At 27.1% G+C, this 10,881-nt stretch overlaps 1 long non-coding RNA gene across 1 annotated transcript; it reads right to left on the bottom strand.

The window, feature by feature from the left end:
• Positions 1–8,611: 8,611 nt before the first annotated feature.
• LOC150027308 (uncharacterized) lies at positions 8,612–9,983 on the bottom strand. Its single transcript, XR_016521706.1, has 3 exons — positions 9,833–9,983; positions 9,607–9,681; positions 8,612–8,782 (listed from the first exon to the last, which is right to left on the bottom strand). It is a non-coding gene; the product is annotated as an uncharacterized LOC150027308 (long non-coding RNA).
• Between the last annotated feature and the right edge of the window lie 898 nt (positions 9,984–10,881).

Below are 10,881 nucleotides of genomic sequence, written 5' to 3'. Positions count from 1 at the left end.
TTTAAGGCATGTATGTGGGTTAGTTTTAAACTTTAGAGATGATAGTTATGTTTAGACCGAGAGATGAGAATAGTATTTCTGGGGCTTGTAAATAGTAAATAAATTTTGGGCCTTTGAGGTTGAGACGGGATCATATAAACTCAAAAAGAAAAGAACCACGAGCTCGTAAGTTTGTGAGGTGCATGTAGTGATCAAAGAGTTTATCTTAACTTTTCCTTTCTTTTTTTTCTTCTTCTTTCCCTTCTTCAAAAGGAGCCAAACCTAAGCTCTTTTTATTTCCTTTGAGATTTACAAAATATAAGATAGTTGAAGGATAGTGTAGAACATCCACACAGAACTTTTACATTAAGTAATTTATTTCTCATTTCTCCAATTTATATATATTTTTTTCTTATGGGTTTTATGTATGCTTTAGATTTTGAGAAAAGAAGGGCTTTTGAGTTTTAAAATTGATTTTGGGATGTTCTAAAAATTAGGATAAGAGTTTTTTAGGTGATCAAGAAGTTTTTATAGTGTTATGTTTCATCATCTTTTATTCTCAAACGGAGTTAGAACCAAAAAACCGATTCAAACCACTCTTTTGGTCAGTCGACACTTCACTTCCTCTTTTTTGTTGAACTTTCACTCACTCATATACTCCTCCTCCTCACTAGCTTTGGATTCAGATGGTACTTGCAAAAGGTACTCTGACGCTCAAGTCAAATTTCAGCACTCGAGACTCAGTATTTAGGATTAGATGATTGCATACCTGATCCATTAGGATTTGTGCTAATTTATACAATTATTGTGGGTCCATTGTGGTTAATGGGCTTAATAAAAGGAGATTAATAAACATTTGGTCATTAATCAACCTTGTTGTTGGTAATGTAGGTCGGTCTGGACCGAGTACTAAGTTAAGGTCTCAGTCGTGTGCGAACTCCCCCAGTACATCTTCTTTAAGTTATGAGAAACTTTATAGTAAAGGAAATTAGTTTTATTCTAAGAGTTAGTTATAGATAATAAATTAGTGTGTTGGAATTATGATATTGTGAATTAAATTGGTAATGGATAGATTTTGTAATGCTTGAGATATCTTGGAATTGAATTGATGAGCTCTTTTTTTTTGTTGATTCTAGAATGATTAACTTATGTAATCATGGTTTCAACATATTAACTTGTTTGTAGTTTTTGTAACAGCGTGCCCTTTTTTTAAAAACCAACAGAAACATTCTTCTTCACACCACAATACCATTTTTCTTCTTTCTCTCTCTCTCCAATTCTCTTCTCTCCCTCTCTCTTAATTTCTCTCCCAATCTTCATCTATTTTAGAATCAGATCATACCACGCTGTAGCAAAGGAGTTAAGGAACATTTCTACCCGATCAGATTTTCAAACAGAGTAAGTTCATTTTTACTCTAAATATCCTGTGTTCTTTGTTTTTCCTTAGGATTTAGTCATCAATCTTGGTGGGGTCAGTTGAGAAGTTAATCCTCTCAACTTATTCTATTATATACTGAATTTTTGTTCTGTTTGGATAATTTGCATTAGGCCCGTAAATCTTGAAGCTTATCCAAACGGTGGGGAATAAAATTCTAAAAGTTGCTTGGAAAGCAAGCAATTGAGGTAAGGGAAGCTAAATTTAATTTTTATAGCACCCTAGGATAGAAGATCTGAATGCGGAAGGGACGTGGTCCCAATATTTAATTTTTCTTGCAGGGATGTTGTGTGTTATATATATTGAGTTGTTTGTTTATATATTATTTAAATTTGTAAAAATATTATATTTTGATGGTTTAATATTTAAGTGTTGTTTTTTTTATTTTAATTACGTTTTTGAATGTTGTGGATCGTGTTTGGAATGATATTGTATGACGGAATGGTATGGAATTGAATTCATACATTTGGGATAATGTATGGACTGATGTTTGCTGTGTATTAAGTATTGATGCCTATGTGGTAACAGAGATCTCCGAGCTTCACTGATGATCTAAGTCACATAGACTAAGATATCAGGTGGTGAGAAGCTGATGGGGGAGTTCATGCACACCGTGACATATGAGATGCACGGCTTGGGTTGTATTGAACTTACCCTGATCCTTTCTGTTGGATTCGCTGGTAATCTTTGGATCAAGTGTTAGTCTCTGGTAGGACTTACTTAATACGGGTCTTCCGGAAGATGTTGTTTGTTGAATATTCTGGATGTGTAGATCCATGTGAGATCTATGTGATTGTTTTATTGTTGAGATTTGAAGAAGATTGAATAATTTGAGAAATTGATCATGTAACTTGGTTTTCTCTTTGGATTTAATTGTGTATATTATAAAATTCTATTTTCACTAGCTTACCCTTGCTTTTCTTTTTGTGTTTGAACTGCGATGACTGTACAACGTACACGAGCAAATGATCTTACAGGTGTCTGAGGATCAAAAGAGTTTTAGAGCGTTGATTATGAAACTTATATTGTAAATATTTGTATTTCTATATGTCCTAATCATGTATTAGGAATATTTTGAAAAACTTTATGCTTGTATAGAAATAAGTAGAACCTGTATTGTAATAGTTAGATGTATTTTCCGGGTGTTACAGTTTTCGTATTTTGGATTCAAAAAATCTTTCAATTCATCCTCTTTGTTGCAAAATTTATCAGGAATCACATGAATGTGCTTCTGGAGATGAAATCCTTTGATGATTGATTCTGCTTGCTACAATCGAGTGAGAAAGTTATTATTAAAATGTTTTCAAAAGATTGCATTGAAAAAAAAAACTAAGGATTGAACTGATTGAATGTGAAGCCATAAACAAAAGTTTAATTAAGTTAAATTGATACCGTATAAAAAAAAAGCAAAGAACATGAAAAATAGAGTAAAGAAAAAGAGAAAACAAACACATTCAATGTTAATATTTTAGATTCAATGAAACAAAAAACTTACTTACATAGAAAAGGGATTTATATATAAAACAACCCTAAAAAACTTACAAAATATAAATGATTTATTTTTCTTTTTTCTTCCGTGATCATTCTTTCCATGTTTCTTTTTTAACAGTTAGTTATTATGTTTGAATACGTTTTCAATTCTTTACACTTGGAATAAATTTGTTTCTTTCTTTTCAAAAATTAAAATTATTTTTAAATCAATTTAAATTGAAAAAAAATGTTTTAATTTTACCATGTCCAAACATTTTCTTCTTAAGAGGGTTACCAGAATCAATAATTTGAAAAGAAAATAAAGATTTGACAGAATGTTTGATTCCAAGAATGGTACTCTTCGTGTTTCGATCTAATTAAGATGTTATGCTGCTCTCAAAAACACATTTTTATTTGACAGAAAGTTAAATAAACAATGGAGTAAAATTTATATCACTTTGGAGTGGTGAAACTTAAATTAAAGAAAGAATAAAAGGAAATAAAAAATTATATATTTTGTAATCAGATTATTTTTTATTTTTTTCCTTAATTAAATACAAAAGTATATTTCAAACATATCTCATATTTTAGCTTTAACATCGTCCAGTTTCTTTTTAGAATGCATATATGATACCGTTCCCATGTACATCAAGAAATTTGATGTGGAAATATTATTGAATATTATAATATTAAAATGAACTTTATGTCAAATTAGTGTGTTTTTAAACCAAAACGTCATGTCATTCATCTTCTTTTTCTTTATCAATTTATGATTTGATTGAATAAGTATAATCTCTGTGATTTCTCTCTTACTTTATAAATAAATTAGTTATAAAAAATACTAACGCTAAAATCTTCGAAATGAATTATAAAAAACTCTTTAGGACCTGAAAATTTGTTTATAATGGATAAGAAAATATAACTTTTCCTTTTTTTCAATATATTTTCCTATAGTTAACGGATAAGCACCCACATGTTAATTTATATCTATAAAGTGATATAATATAATAATAAATAATATAAATTGTTACCAGTACCAATATAATTCTACATATTTTCATTTGTTTCCATTAAAAAGGTATCTTTTTAGAGACAAAGTAAAAGAAGACATAGAGGAGAGTCAAATCTTATTAGGTGAGTAGACCCTCTCCGACATGATTATGGTTTGTGAAGTAAGGGAACAAATGAAGGTAGGTGTTTGGTGTGGAAACCTTCTTCGACAATATTTGGCCTCAAAATTTCACATTCCTACAAAGATTTGTTAGTTATAACGTTGGAATCTCACGTCAATTAAAAAGTAATTTTTTTATATATAAGATAATATATAAATAGATAAAACTATTTATATATTAAAACTTCATTCACCTAAATCTAAAATTTGAATATTGAATGCTTAAAAGATCCTGATTATATTTTTATGCAGATCAACAAAATTTAGTGAATGTAAAGTGACAACACTGGTCATATGAACCAGAATCAATTTTTTCAAATTATTATCAACCACAAACATTTACATACTAAAATAAGTAAGATAAAGATAGATTTACTTCATCACATTTCATTTTCATTTTTTTAAAAAAATCAATACATTTGTGTGATATAATTTTTTTTATCGATAATAAATAAATAAAATAAAATGAGACATTTTAAGAATGTCCTAACTTTTATATAAAAATTAGTTAAAGTCAACTTGCTTAACACCGGACCAACATACATTATTCGGATTCTACAAATCATCAAACCAAACCTCAATAAATTTTTTAGTATGAAAGAAAAAAAAATTTATTGTCAATCTTGTGCGACTAAATTTCAATAAAAAAAATACAAAAAAAAAATGACAAACAAAAAAAAAAACTTATTACCTGAATCCTTAAAACTAGTCTTTACCCTAAACAATACAGAACACAATACAAATACAAATAAATATTCCTCCCCAGAGCTAAATCCACAAAACCATGTCAAATTGAATTCTCTTAAAAAAAACTAACGAGATATTTATAACACTCTTTTTCTCTTCTTATCAGACAGTGCATTTTACATACTGTCTTCACGAAAGTCACGTATCTTTTTTTAAAAAAAAATCCAAACTATTTTCCTTTTTATTGTTACATGATAACAAATTAACCATCTATTTTTATATCATAAATTAAATTATTTAGTATAAATATAAAATATATATGTATAATTTTTTTTTAAATAATACGTATTAAAAAAAAATCATAAAATAGAAACTAATTTTAGAGACAAAAAATAATTAATTTTTATATTGACTAAATTAAAAATCATTTAAAGACTTAAAAAAGAATTAGTTTCTAAATTAGTTTATATTATTGTTAAATAGTTTTTAAATTGGTATCTAATTAGCTACTAATGTTTTAACTACCAATTATTTATATTATAAATTTGGTAGCTAATTAGATAATAATTTAAAAATCATTTAACAATAATATAAACTAATTTAGAAATAAATTATTTTTAATTTTTAAAATAGTATTTAATTTAGTAACCACAAGTTTATATTTCATAATTTTTTTCTAGAGGCATATAATATTAACTATTTTTAAAATTGAAAAGTAGCTTATTCAATTGGTTTAGTTGCTTTTAGTTAAAAAAGGAGGCCCAACGGCCCAAACTGATTTAATTCTACCATTTTTTCATGTAGTAATATCTCGTCTATTTATTATAATATATCAATATTAATTTTCTTTTCCTTAAAAAAATCGTTCTTTTAAGTAAATTCATATCATTGAATATGAACTATATTAGTTTGATTTTTTATAATACGTCTATAACTTTTTTTTATCTCCTTTTCTATGTAGAAGATTTGTTATAGATCATTATTAGATAAAACATTATTTAGAAGTTAGAATGTAAAATATACGCAATATCACATTTCAAATGATGCAATATCTTTCAAAAATAAATTAAAATAATTAACAAACCTGATTGGTTGCCTGGGGTTGACAAAACTCTTAATAGTTTCCGCGTTTACACTTTTATAATTATATTATAATAATACGATAATATGAAAAAATAATTAACGAGTTAAATAAAATTAGTATTTAGTTGTACATTTAAAATGAAGTTGTTTCTATGACAATAGAAACTATCATGATATATTATAAATAAATAATTAAAGCTATATATATATATATATATTTAATGGAGATATTTTAGACTAAATATATTATTTATTAGTAATATCAAATGTTTTTGTGTGTGTATTGTGTACAAATAAATTGACATGTTATGAAAGTTAGTGTTGATTGAAGAGTTTGAAGAGAGACAAGGCTTATGCTAATTGGTTGTGCATCTTCTTTCTAGCATATCAAGTGATTTGTTTCTTCACTATTTTAGAAAGTTTACATTCAAAGAAAAAGTTGAACAATCTCCAAAAGAGTGTGTAATTATGCATCTAATTAAACTCCAATGACTAAAGAATAAACCAATGGTTAGTGTTTAGTCTTAATGGCATCACAAATTTGGGAAAGTTTGGTGATAAGATAGGGTTTTTTGTTTGATGTGTCTTAATGTGAAAGTGAGAAAGATATAGTACAATGGAACCAAAACAAGTCATTGTCATCTTGTTATTCACACTTATCTTTTTAATATTTGTGGTCACTGACTAAGCCATGATTGTACATTGTATGAACAATGAAAATAGTTACTTTTTCACAAATATGTAAGTTATACATAATATTTCATAATTTAAAAATAATGGTCAAATTAAGTAATAGCATTCAATTGAATTGTAGTTATAATATATTTAAAATTCATCACCCTTGAATAATTAATGAATGAAGAAAAAAAATAGAATGATAGAGTTTTAATTGTTAAAACTAAATCTTTATAAGAGGGGGAAAGAGATAATTATTAATATTCATCATTTATACACTAAATTAATTAAAAATATTTTGATGAAAAACAACCAAAATAAACTCATAAAAAGGATTAAAAAGATTGTAAAATAACTTCTTAGTTTGAAAGAATTTTAGAAAAGCAAACCGAACCGTAATAATTTTAGAAAACAATTTGATTTTAATTTCTCTTCAGTGTTGGAGTTACTTTTGTGTTTATCAAGTATACTTCACTTTTTGCATAAGTTAGGTTCCACTTTTATATTGTATTCTTTGAGTTTTTTAAATTTTGGTACCAAAGCTAAGAAGTGATGATAACCATAGTCAAATTTCTTACTTGCTTTTCCTTTATCATTTTCTTTCAGCATTAAGTATATACTATTGTAGTGATGGACTTAACACCACCTAGGTTTCCTTGCCTATGCAAATTGCTTTTTCTTCCTTCGATCATTTAAAAAACATTACATTTTTTCAAACTTCGATAATTTATCATTTGATTATTTATCTTCTTCAATCAAATGTGGTATACATCTTTCTCCACTATAACCACTTTATGGTGTATGATGATATCATAAAAATGGTAAAAATAAGTAAAAGATAAGTCTTTTTAGTTTATGACTTGAATATGATTATGTCTTTGTTTGTGTTTCATTTACTACTATTAGGACTAATGTTTCTTAAATTCTTCGTAATAGGTAAAATAAATGTCTTAGTTACTGTGGGAAAATCAGATTTAAGATTTCTCACATTTTTTGTAAAAGAAATGCATGTGCTGACAAGCTTACTAACTTAGGATTTATTCATAGAAAAAAATTTCATTGGTATAATGGACTTCTATCTAGTTTTTTCTTAGAATTATTTATTAATAGGTATGGATTATCTAAGTATCGTTTTTGTTAAATTTTTTATATATAAGTTTTGGTCTAGTCTCCCCATATTTTGCTTGTATTTTTTTTTTAATAATACTTTTTTCATATAATAACCGATGATATTATTATTTAAGGTGTCAAGTAAGTTTAATAGTGATATATATATAAAAAAAAAACTTTGTCATATATATACCATGCTTATATAAAAATCTATTTCATCTTTATTTTCTTGTTAAATAAAAATTTCCACTAGTTTATTTAGATGAAAATAAATAAATAAAAGTTTGCGGATTCAAAAAGAAGCTTTTTTCCTCCTTCCATTTAGGTGAATTTGACATAGAGAGAAAAACTTGGTGTGCTTACACTAACACTTTGTTCTCTATATGTAATTAAAATAGCCATCTTGAATTAAAGTATTAATAAACGAGTTAGTTTTGTTGACGTAACGTTATTTGAGTTATAATAAATATTATATATATATATATATATATACGCCCACAAAAAAGGTGTTATTATATAATCCAAGAAACTTAATCGTATTATTGTAATTTAAAGATAAACTTATTGATAAAGATAAGTTTGAATAATTTTCCAGTCGCAAGTTCTTTATAATTTAAATTTAATTGATTACACGTGTATAAAAAAAGAGAAGAATGTGTAAATAGTCAATTAGTCTAATAATGAAAGAGATTAATATTCCGCCGAGTGAGAAGTTTTATTTTTATTAATAAATTGAGAAATTGTAATTATTGAATTAAAATTACCAGTTAAAATTAATACTTACACAACTTATTCAGTTAATTATATGTGGATTTTTAATTATATTATTTAACTTTATTTTCTAAAGTGAATTAAAATACTTAACTTTTGAGTAGAGTTTTTGTTACCAATTTATCACCAGAGAAGCTATGAACTATTCTGTCGATAAATATTGCTTTATGCCTAATTAAGACGGGCAATTAATTCTACTTATATGAATTAGGTATTGTAACACCCCATAATTTACATATAACTATTACAATATCGGTTCTACATATTTCTATACAAGCTTACAGTTTTTCAAAATATTCCTAATACATGATTAGGATTTATAGAAATACAAATATTTACATATCCACAACTCAAAATAAAACTCTGTAACCTCTAAGGTTCTCCTGCACCTGTATGGTCATCTGCTCGTGTACATAGTACAGTCATCGCAGTTCAAACACAGCAAGAAAAGCAAGGGTAAGTGACTAAAAATAGAATTTTATAATATACACACTTAAATCCAAAGAGAAAACCAAATTACATGATCAATTTATCAAATTATTCAATTTTCTTCAAATCTCAACAATAAACAATCACATAGATCTCACATGGATCTACACATCCAGAATATTCAACAAACAACATCTTCCGGAAGACCCGTATTAAGTAAGTCCTACCAGAGACTAACACCTGATCCAAAGATTACCAGCGAATCCAACAGAAAGGATCAGGGTAAGTTCAATACAACCCAAGCCGTGCATCTCATATGTCACGGTGTGCATGAACTCCCCCATCAGCTTCTCACCACCTGATATCTTAGTCTATGTGACTTAGATCATCAGTGAAGCTCGGAGATCTCTGTTACCACATAGACATCAATACTTAATACACAGCAAACATCAGTCCATACATTATCCCGACATCAATACTTAATACACAACAAACATCAATCCATACATTATCCCAAATGTATGAATTCAATTTCATACCATTTCGTCATACAATATCATTCAAAAAGTTATCCACAATATTCAAAAGTTTATTTGACATAAAAAAATAACACTTTAATACTAAATCATCAAAACCCAATATTTCCACAAATTTAAATAATATATAAACAAACAACCCAATATAAATAAACACACAACATTCCTGCAAGAGAAATTGAATATTGGGACCACGTCCCTTCCGCATTCAGATCTTCTATCCTAGGGTGCTATTAAAAATTAAATTTAGCTTCCCTTACCTCAATTGCTTGCTTTCCAAGCAACTTTTAGAATTTTATTCCCCACCGTTTGGATAAGCTTCAAGATTTACGGGCCTAATGCAAATTATTCAAACAGAACAAAATTTCAGTATATAGTAGAATAAGTTGAGAGGATTAAACTTCTCAACTGACCCCACCAAGATTGATGACTAAATCCTAAGGAAAAACAGAGAACAAAGGATATTTAGAGTAAAAATGAACTTACTCTGTTTGAAAATCTGATCGGGTAGAAATGTTCCTTAACACCTCTGCTACAGCGTGGTATGATCAGATTCTAAAGTAGATGAGGTATGAAGTGAGAAATTAAGAGAGAAGGGAGAGGAGAGAAATTGGTAGAGAGAGAAAGTGAATTGGGAGAAAGAAAAATGTGAGGGACGCTGTTTCTGTTTCTTTAAAAAAAAGTGTCGTTACAGGTATAATTCAATTTAATCAGTTCATCAATTAACTCGATATATATCTCATTTAATATTATTAAATTTATGTAATTAACTTTTATATAAAAATAAATAAATTATGGAAAATATTTATAGTTTTAAATTGAGATAACTTTTAAATTGAATATTTTTTTATCAAGTCAAACTTGGTTCTGTTTACTTTGTTCTTGTTGGTGTATCTTTTAGTTTGGCTAGTATGACAATATCCAAGTGTCTTTTGATTAAAAATCAAACAATGGTTATTAATGGATGAATAGAGTCTAAAGTGTCATTGAAGAATAATAATCAATAAAGTTGAAGTTCATGGACTATTAATCAATATTATTATACATATGAATAGAATATTATATTATAAAAAGAATGGTTAAGGGTTGAACATTGATAAGGAGAGAGTAAGTATTTGAAACGTTTTGGGAAGGTAATCTACTAAGGATAGATTATTTGAGACATTGTGGTCAAAGAATGTTTGAATATTAATAAAAAAATATTATCTTGAAAGATGCCCAAAGATGAAATTCGTTCAAGTGTTTAAAAAATATATTTCATAAAAAAATGAAAATATAATAAGTGTTCTTGAAATTTTTTTTAATTTTAAGGTTATTCATGTTTCTCAATTTGTCGAAGATGATATGCGATAGCAGGGGATAAGAACAAAACAATGAACATAGTAAAGGGCAGAGAAGATAGGCACAAAAATTAATCATAACTTTTTTTTTATCAAAATTGAATGTTTTTTACATTAGAAAATGAGTACATGTTAAATACACCATGAAGATATAATTGGGCTTGGTCCATACAGAAAAGAAAAAAGTCTAAAAAG

Source organism: Phaseolus vulgaris, chromosome 6 (genome assembly GCF_051622355.1).
Source record: "Phaseolus vulgaris cultivar YP4 chromosome 6, ASM5162235v1, whole genome shotgun sequence".
In the NCBI taxonomy this organism is placed as follows: Eukaryota; Viridiplantae; Streptophyta; class Magnoliopsida; order Fabales; family Fabaceae; genus Phaseolus; species Phaseolus vulgaris.
The sequence above is the reverse complement of the archived record's forward strand: the minus strand, read 5'-3'. Positions and strand labels throughout refer to the sequence as shown.